The sequence below is a fragment of the Lissotriton vulgaris genome, chromosome 1_1 (assembly GCF_964263255.1).
Source record: "Lissotriton vulgaris chromosome 1_1, aLisVul1.2, whole genome shotgun sequence".
Taxonomy (NCBI): Eukaryota; Metazoa; Chordata; class Amphibia; order Caudata; family Salamandridae; genus Lissotriton; species Lissotriton vulgaris.
In genome coordinates, this window is record NC_141685.1 from 1,177,211,820 (window position 1) to 1,177,221,125 (window position 9,306).

The window sequence follows — 9,306 nt, forward strand, 5'->3', positions numbered from 1 at the left end:
AAAGTAGGACAAGCCCTGATGTGTGTGGCATGTCCTAATTGTGAATTACAGCCATTTTCGTTTTTCACCATTGTAAGGCTACCTACTCTCCATAGGCCAGAATGGGCTGCTGGAATTATTACACTCTATAATCCCAGCAGACTCAGAGAGCATGGTAGAAAGTCAAGTTTAGTATGCCTGAACTCAGAATAATAAAATACTTATTTTAGTAAAGTTTATTTTAATATCCTGTGTTTGCAAATACTTCTTTTAGAAAGTTAGTATTTGCTTGCCTAACCATTTCAGCCCGCCTCTGCTCTGATGTGTATCTGCTGTCTGGTTTCTGTGTGTGACAGGGCTGGGGAATTCCAGGGGACAGGCTGGGGTTGACAGGTGGTGAATAGAGAGATTACACCAGGATGGGTGGGGGCAGTGCCCCTTGACTCTGAATTGGGCTGTGCTCTGCCACCACAATGCTGGCTCCGCCCCCTGGGGAGCGACTGATGACTCTGCCCTGCACCTGGTCCAGGAAGAGGGAAGACTGTCAACAGAGTGCTTCTGACTGTACTTGTCATGACAATGCTGGCTCCACCTCCTGTGGAGCGTCTGATGTCCCTGCCCTGCACACTGAAAGAAGAAGCCAGGGCCTGAAAAACAAAGTGCTCAGAGACTGACCGGATTAGGCAACGGCCCCCCTGGCCTGCAAGAACAAAAGAAATGGTGTATAAAAGTAGGAGCCCTGCTCCTAAGAAATCAGATCCTGTTGACACCAAGAAGAAACTCTGCCTGAAGAGAAGGACCTGGGAAAGCTGCATGGAGGACTACTGTCTCTAATCCTGAGAGACTGGCCTGTGGTGGGTGCCTTGCTGCAAGAAGGAGAGAGGAAGAAAAGACTGAAAGACTTTTAATTCAACTTGTGCATCTTGACAATCTCCAAGGGCTTGCTGGTGAACTTGCCCCCTGAACTGTGCCCCAGGAACAGTGGGCGCTAACCCCCCTGAAGGAAGAACTGCTAGCTGTGCTGCTTATCCCTGCAGCCCTGATCAACAAGGAGCGAAGTGCGTAGTGAATCTGCACCACGCACACTGAGAACCTGTGCCCCTCCGTCCCCGCTGAACAGCGCGACTTCTGCCAGGCTACGCCGCACTCAAATCGTAAGGACCAGCCCCCCGCCGTCCTGAGCACCGTGTCTGCGGCAGGACCCGAGCCGTAGCTCGCAACGTATGCAGAGACCTGTCCCTCCAAGCACCGCGATCTCCTGGCCCGCACCTTAGCTCGCACCGCCACGTTGGACTATGCCTGTGTTCGCTGCCCTCCTGATCAGCGTACTGCTCGTACCGCCGTAACGCAGCTGGCCGCTGCCCCTCCAGGGTAGAAGAGTACGCCTCGTGTTTGTCGGCTCCCCCGCAACGCATCGTCAACCCAGAAGCCCAAGCCGTAGCTCACATCGCTGCCGGGAAGGCTCCGTGACGTCAGAGGATTGACCCCCCCACAAAGAAAAAGGTACTGTGTGCGTGTTTTGTGCGCCACGCTCTGGACCACGGAGTCCGAGAGGTGCGCACCCATTGTGACCGCTGTTGCCCCAACGCTGTGCGTGCCGTACCAGTGAGACTCCTCCAGCCTGTCTCACGGCCACAGTATGAGCCGCACAGCCACCCTACGCTTCATGCGCCTAGTTCCTTCAACCGCGCCGTACGCCTGATACGCGGGACGCGTGAGGGTTAGCGAGGCCCTTTTGCCTTTGGTAATACGAGACGTACTAAAGCGCTACGAGGCGCACCAGCTCTAACGAACGGAGTCGGCACGCTGAATACTTTGCCTTGAGTATTGTGGGGCCAATTTTAAGTACGATAAAGTCGTTTTGAGGACCAGTGACACTGTTTTAAATACTACCCTTGACATTTAAGAACTGTGGCCTCATTTTTGAAGTAACTGGAACCGTTTTAAGTACAAAGTTTGTGATACAAGCCTGCTTGAAAGTCTATATATATAAAGAATATATTTTTGCTAAAACAACAGTCTTGTGTCCCTGTGTGGTGGGTGGATGATTCATTGTGTATGTTATAACAAATGCTTAACCCTGTGTACTCTAGAGTTTAGCCTTGTATGCTCACGCCACGCCGCCTAGAGGTTGAGCAGGGGTTATTTCTGAGAGTAAGTCCCTTGCCCTGACTTGGAGGAGAGGGTCCCTGCTTGTCACAAGTGCATACCTGTGCCAACCATAGACCCCAATTCTAACATTGGAGGCAGCGGTGAGGATCACAAATTTGCATTTGTGTAATATATACAGTGATTGTTGACCATTGCACAGTGAGTACAGTCCAGTAACTTAGCCACATACTCTTTTTCAATTTTTGCTTTGCTAAGAAGAGATCCCTTGTGTTTAAAGTCATGCCTGGCTCAAACAGCGTAGAGAGAGCAGCATCTGAAACCTCTGAAGTGTTGGAGGTAGAATGGGATGAGGCAAAGCTGGACAGCTACAAGAAAGCTGAACTGAGGTTCTTCTGCAAGAAATTCAAGGTTCCACATGTGGGATGCAAGATTGAGAGAGGGAAAATGGAGGCCCTTTCGAGCCCCCTTAAGGGTGTGGCCACGTTCAAATGTGATCTGAAGAACCGTCTCAATCAGGCACTGGTAAAGGAGGAACAATAAGGTGAAATGACGACTTTTCAAGTTGGAGTGGCACGTTTATTTTCACACACACATGTATATCAATAAGGCATATTGCTAAAGAACACTCTTTAAGAAAACCTGGCTTCACTCTGCCAGAAATTATGCAAGATCTCAATTGTTTCTAAAATGCTGCGAAGTGAACAGAAGTGACTATCTACTAAAATATGACTTCCAGTGTAACATGGAGGCTTTAAGAAGGCATTGAATCCTGTTCAAGAAAATACTTTGTCTACACACAACTTTCCTGAAGAGAAACATCATTGGAGGTTTAAGTACTCTAGCAAGAATAAAATATCAGAGGCTAAGATTAAAAAGGCACAATTGGATTTTTAGCTGGATTATACAGAGTACATTTCTATCTGGCCTAGTGCCCTAAAGCACCTACCTAGGGAGAACACCCCTAGAGGATCTAACGCTAAAAAGATACCTTAAAATGCAAGGAAGTGGGTATGGATGAGAAAGCACTTGGTAAGTTGAGATAATTAAGAGAGTTAAAAGATGCTATCTTATTCAGGAAGGCTTCACCTGGTAGAGTAGGTTTTGGCAGTCCCAAATCAGATAGTCGGTCGACCGGAGAACCACCCAAAAAGTCAGCTTGAAGAGTTCTGCCTTCTAATTGTGATGGTGAATCTTTTATACCTGAAATCGCAGAACTGACACTGTCCTGACGTACTTTCTGACGCAGGTGGCTTGACCGCATTGTCCTAGGACAGTGGGGGCGGTCAGGTGTCCTAACGGTTGGTTGGCCATGCTTGACCGCAGAACATAAACAAAGAACATCTTGTCCTGTACATATTTCTAAAAATTTATGTGAGACCGGAACTTACGCCAGGTGCTAGTATTGCAAGAGGTTAAGGCTTATTTAGGCAAGCTAAGTTTCAAAATAAGATTTCAGTGGAAAGTCCCAACATGTGTCAACCTGCACCAGCTGGGTCTTGTGTACGTGTGTGTGGGCGTTGGTCTTGATGCTGTGGAAAATTACTGTACTTCACGTCAGGCCAATTTACCACGTTGTTTTTCAGTGCAACAGAAATGCATGTTTAACATTTTTGTGGGCCTAGTGCATTTTGTTAGCCTAAGGCATGTCTTTTTGGCCTTTGCCTTGGTTCTATGACCCCAGGATTCAGGAAATTTGTGGGATTTAATTTTCTGATCATGCATAGGATAATTGAGGGTTTTAAGCATATTTTCAGGTTCTCTCTGGTAGGGCCATATGTGACATTTTCGCTATCAAGGCAGATAAGTGCTCTTTTTGGTGATCAGATGGTAGAGCGTGATTGTATCTCGGTGACCCTTCAGCCAGTGGGGGTATCCAGGGCATGTCGTTAACATAACACTTAACGCTGCCTTGGAATTGCTCTTTTTTCTTCGCTCTTTCTCCATCTGGCCTAGCAATTATGTCGGCATATTCTGCACCTGATTCTCTAAGCAAACGCTCGTATTGGGCTGCTGCAAGGCTCTTGCTCAGGGTGTCCCTACCTGGTGGAAGTGTAGGAACTGTGGGTATGCCATAGTGAGTGCCTGGTGCTGCTACCTCTCTCATTTCTAATTGTACTCCAGTCCCATCCCCAGGAACCCGATCCATATCTTCATATTTCGCTACCTGATAGATCCCTGTACTAGCATAATTCATCCCTACTGCCTTGGTACTTAATCTTTTAATACAGTGACTCCCTATCTGAAAGGCGCAACACAGAACTATCAAAATGCCAACAATGGGTATCATTAATTTCAAGATTGCTGTGAGCCATGAAGGCATCCAGTCAAGATTGAACCAGTCTGTTGGAATAATGTCCGCAGGGGCACCTCCTTCGTTGGTCATTTCTTTTCCCAAGTTAGTCAACTCCTCAATGGCTCTTGCTATTGATCCGTTATCCTCGTAATTTCCCGGTATGAAAGTGCAGCAGGATTTTCCGATTTGATGACACAAACCACCATCTTTGGCTGTCAGCATGTCGAGGAAGTAGCGATGCTCCAGAACCATTAGTCTTAATGGGTGCAGTTCTTACCTTATTGCATTCAGTCCGTCTCTGGTGCTGTTGATGGCTTTCATGACCTCATAGCGTGTTACTTCCAGCCAACGGGCATTAGCCTGAGTTTGGAACATTGGGAATGCCCCTCCGAAGAAAAGCTGGGCCTCGTTGAAGAGGCGAAATTCTTCTGGGACTTTACCACGGGCCTCTGCTGCGAAGTACTCCGCTGTTCGCCGGTGTCGGTGGAGAAATGTCACGTCACCTGTCATTGGGTGTGACAGTATGTGAGAAGCATTCGATGCCGGCACAACCAGATGTACTTCATGTAGAGTCACCAAAGAACACAGTCCGAGCCACTGAGGAGGTAGTTGGAGATAGAGGTGTTCTCCGCAAGCCCAGTAGTAGTCCATCAGGGTAGAGGTGCCGTACTGCATATCGAAATTGAATACAGTGGAATTGCAGTCTGTATTACGCCCAACAGAGACAGAGCCATTACCTATGAAGCAAAGAGAAGGATTCTTTAGTTTAAATGCTTTTTTATGTTTGTATATTCTTTCTCCACCCCAGGTGTATCTGCTTCCTGCCTCATTCCAAATTTGTTCACAGTTATCCTCAACATCCCAGTCAATGTTTTCTTCCCATTCTGTTTCGCCTGCCCAAGGGGAACCTAGAGAGGCTGCTTTGCAATACACGTAGTCAGGATTATGCCACTCATTGTTGTAGTAGGCTCATGCCCGCAGCTGTAGGAGTGTTCTATTTTGGCATGGACACTCACTGGGAGAATGATAGAACCTCCATTTGCTATGGTCACATGCTGCTAGGGGTGTGGATATAATAATAATAATAATAATAATAGGGGCATTTGTAGAGCGCTGAGTTACGCGCACCGGCGTGTCCCCGCGCTGACAGTGAGAAAAACATAAGACAGGGAAAGCAGTGCTGGCAGGTCAGGATTATCTAGTAAAGAGGTAAGTTTTTAGCTTAGCTCGAAACTTCATTTCTGCTGGCTCCAGGCGAAGGTCCACTGGGAGTTTGTTCCAGTGGTTGGGGGCCAGGTGCCTGAAGGACCTACCTCCCATACGAGCTTTCTTTATCCTGGGAGTCCTCAGCAGTCCTCCGCCCGCAGATCTGAGCGCTCTAGCAGGTTCATAGGCTTCGATCAGTTTCTGCAGAGGTCGGGGCGCCCTACCATGCAAAATCCGATGACATGTGCAGAGGGCTTTGTACTCAACTGTGCTCTTTACTGGAAGCCAGTGTAATTTTTGGAGTGCCAACTTCGAGGGCGCCCTTTTGGGCAGCCTAAGAATCAGGCGTGCCGCCGCATTCTGCAGCACCTGAAGGCGTGCCACGTTTTTAATCGGTGCCCCATGGTACAGCAGGTTCCCATAGTCAAGCCTTGCGGTCACCAGGGCATGCACCAAGGTTTGGCGGGCTTCCAATGGCAGAAGGTCTAGAACTTTCCTTAGTCTCTTCAAGACCCCAAAGCAAACTCCTACCACCCGATTGATCTGAGGCCCGAAGGTCAAAGCCGCATCGAACCAAACGCCCAGGTTTTTGGCCTCCTGACAAGGGGCAGGAGTTGGTCCAAGACAGGATGGCCACCAGGCTGACGACCAGGCTGACTGGGCCCTCCCTACCACCAGCACCTCTGTCTTGCTGCCGTTTAGCTTCAAACAATTCATGGCCATCCAATCGGCAAGGTCTTTCATGCACGATTGGAAGCCATCTGCAGCAAGACAGGGCGCGTGCGACAGGGAGATGACCAGCTGCGTGTCGTCAGCGTAGGTTACCAATTGGAGGCCATGGCTCTCCACAATCGATGCAACAGGTGCCACATACAAGTTAAAAAGGGTCGGGCTCAGGGACGAGCCCTGAGGCACGCCCTGGCCCAAAGATACCCCTTTAGAGTAATGGTCACCCTGCCTCACTTGAAAGCTCCTTCCTGTAAGGAAGGACTGGATCCACCTCAACGCGGTACCGGCGATACCACCTTTGCTCAGACACTGCAGCAAGGTGGAATGTGCTACAGTGTCGAACGCCGCGCTGAGGTCAAGCAGGATCAAGGCCATGGTTTGCCCCTCGTCTACGCCCTGTCTCAGATGTTCGGTTGCCATGAGAAGGGCGGACTCTGTGGAATGACGCGGTCTGAAACCGAACTGCGTATCGTGGAGCAAACCCACCTCCTCTACGTGCTTCATGATTTGGGTGTTCACTACCTTCTCAGCCACTTTGGACAGAAAAGGTAGGAGTGAGATGGGCCTCAGATTTTCCAACACCTCAAAACCAATGTGAGACTTCTTTCGAAGGGGGAGTACCACCGCCTGTTTCCACCCCTCAGGAAGCGTGCCCGATTTAAAGGAGATATCCAAGACGTGCCTTATGTAAGGCTCCAGGACACTCAGGCTGTCCCCCAACCGCTTAGGAGACACCGGGTCCATAGGGGAGCCAGATTTTACCGAAAGGCATGTCCTGACCAGCTCCTCAGGAGGTGGCGTGATGAAATTTGTGAGGGATCCCAGAATCTCCATCCCCACTGCCGTAGCTTCAAACTCAGCCCCCATGGGAGGAGGATTGGGGAAGGTCGAGTAGATTTTCTCGACTTTGGTGGAAAAGTAGTTGGCGATGCGGTCACATGTTTCAATCGAACAGCTCTTCGGGTCAGCGGACGAGTCGATTGTGGTCAGTGACTTGTAGATACAGAAGAGCTCCTTAGCAGAGTTTTTTGCCCCTAGAATTTTCCCTGCGTAAAAGGCAGCCTTCGACTTTTTGATCAGTCTGTGATGCAGCCGCCTCTTCGCTAAAAACGATTCCCTGGCTTGAGCATCATAAGATACCCTCCAGGCTCGTTCAGCACGTTTGCACTCTGCCTTTGTCCGCCGCAGCTCTCCATTAAACCAAGGAGCAGATCTTTCCTTGCGGCCGCCCCCAGATGTACGGCAGAGTGGCGCTGTCTGATCTAACGCCTCGGTGATGCGCCTATTCAGGTTGAAAACAGCAGATTCAACGTCCGCACCTCCAGGCTGACCTTCCCTTGTTAGTGCTAGATTAAAATCCTCCAAAGAGAATTTTGCCCACTTCCTACGAGAATAGTTCAGGGGTGCCTGACTACACTTTATCGGTTTTGTGTTATTTATCGAGAATGCCACCAGAGAGTGGTCTGTCCAGGGAATCGGCTCAATTGTAGAGACTTGCACCCCTCCCCAGTTAGCAAACACCGGATCCAGTAAATGGCCTTGGCGATGCGTGGGACTAGAGAGCTTGAGCTCAAGCTGAAGTGCTTGGATGTCCCTACAAAACTCCTCCGCTCCTTTGTCCTCTGGGCTATTAAGGTGTAAATTCAAATCTCCCAGTAAAAGAAATTTGTCCCTACGTAACGTAGCCTCGGTAAGACTCTCTACCAGGCTCTCTCTAAACTTGGTGCAAGGCCCAGGAGGTCGGTAGACAAGAAAGCCTTTAATCACCGTCCCCCATGTATATGTATGGTAAAAGTACCTGCCTCACTCTCTGCAACCGGGGTGGACTCCAGTGCACATTCAAGATTTTTCTTAAAAAGGATCGCTATTCCTCCTCCCTTCCCCACAGGCCTGTCCTGCCTGACCATGGAATAATTCTCAGGCATGGCCTCGATGATATCAGAGTCGGAAAACTGATCTAACCACGTTTCCGTGAGGAACAGAAGATCAAACTTTCTCTCCGTGAGCAGCTCGAAAATATCGAGTCTGTGCTTACGCAGCGACCTCACATTGAGAAGTCCGCATAACAGCGCGGCACGCTCCTCGATGGTGTCCGGCACGGTGGTGAAACGATACCGGCATTGGCCACACTCCTTCTCCTCACCTGACATGCCATGCAAGCAGGAACATGGAATCACCGGCCGTAGGCTAAGGAGCTGCTCCCTGTCCCAGCAGATGTTACCAACCGGACCAGGGGTTCCAGCCCCAGCCCGCTGTCGGACGCGGACGGGCGCAGACGGGCTCGACTTTGGCGACACTTCGGCGCGCCTTCGTCGCGCCCGCTGCGCTCGTCCGCTGCGCTTCCGAATGGACATCCTCCTTTTGAAGCCCTCAGCCCGTCTGCCTCACAACCACTAGACCGCTAACCGGTCACTCACAGGCGGAAGCGGAAGTGACTGTCTCTCACCTCCACGCCCTCCGCTCAACGGTGCTAGCCACCCTGTCGGACCGAGGCGTGGAGGAGGGAAGACAAGACAGTCACCCCAAATGCGTCCGGTGAGTCGAGGGATACGGGGGGGATACGGGGGGGTTAACGGAGCCACAGCCCACTAGGACTTGACCCCGGCGGAATCACCGCCACGAATGCAGCCGAAAACAAACAGGAAAACAAATTAAAATTTTGCTGTGCAGCACAGTCCGTGGTTAAAAGCCCAGCGTGACCGCTGTTTAAAACCCAATGCCTGCGCGCAAAGCAGCTGTAAGCCCTGCCACTGCTTACTCACCATATCACAAAATATCCCCTGTTCCTTATTCTCGGTGCCAGGTAATCCATATTGGATGCACCCCTCTGGTACATCTCCTTTATCATCTCCTCTATTTGTGCCCTGTCAGAAGTGACCCTGAATATGACGTTGTTGTAATCCCATTCTGTTGTGTTTACATATCCAATCCACATTTCAACCCCACTCACTTGGACCCGTCCCTCCATTCGGCAAAGATACAGGTGT

The 9,306-nt window shown here is 50.0% G+C and overlaps 1 pseudogene; it reads right to left on the reverse strand.

Moving 5' to 3' along the window:
- Positions 1-3,841: 3,841 nt before the first annotated feature.
- LOC147748870 (uncharacterized) lies at positions 3,842-8,469 on the reverse strand (annotated as a pseudogene).
- Between the last annotated feature and the right edge of the window lie 837 nt (positions 8,470-9,306).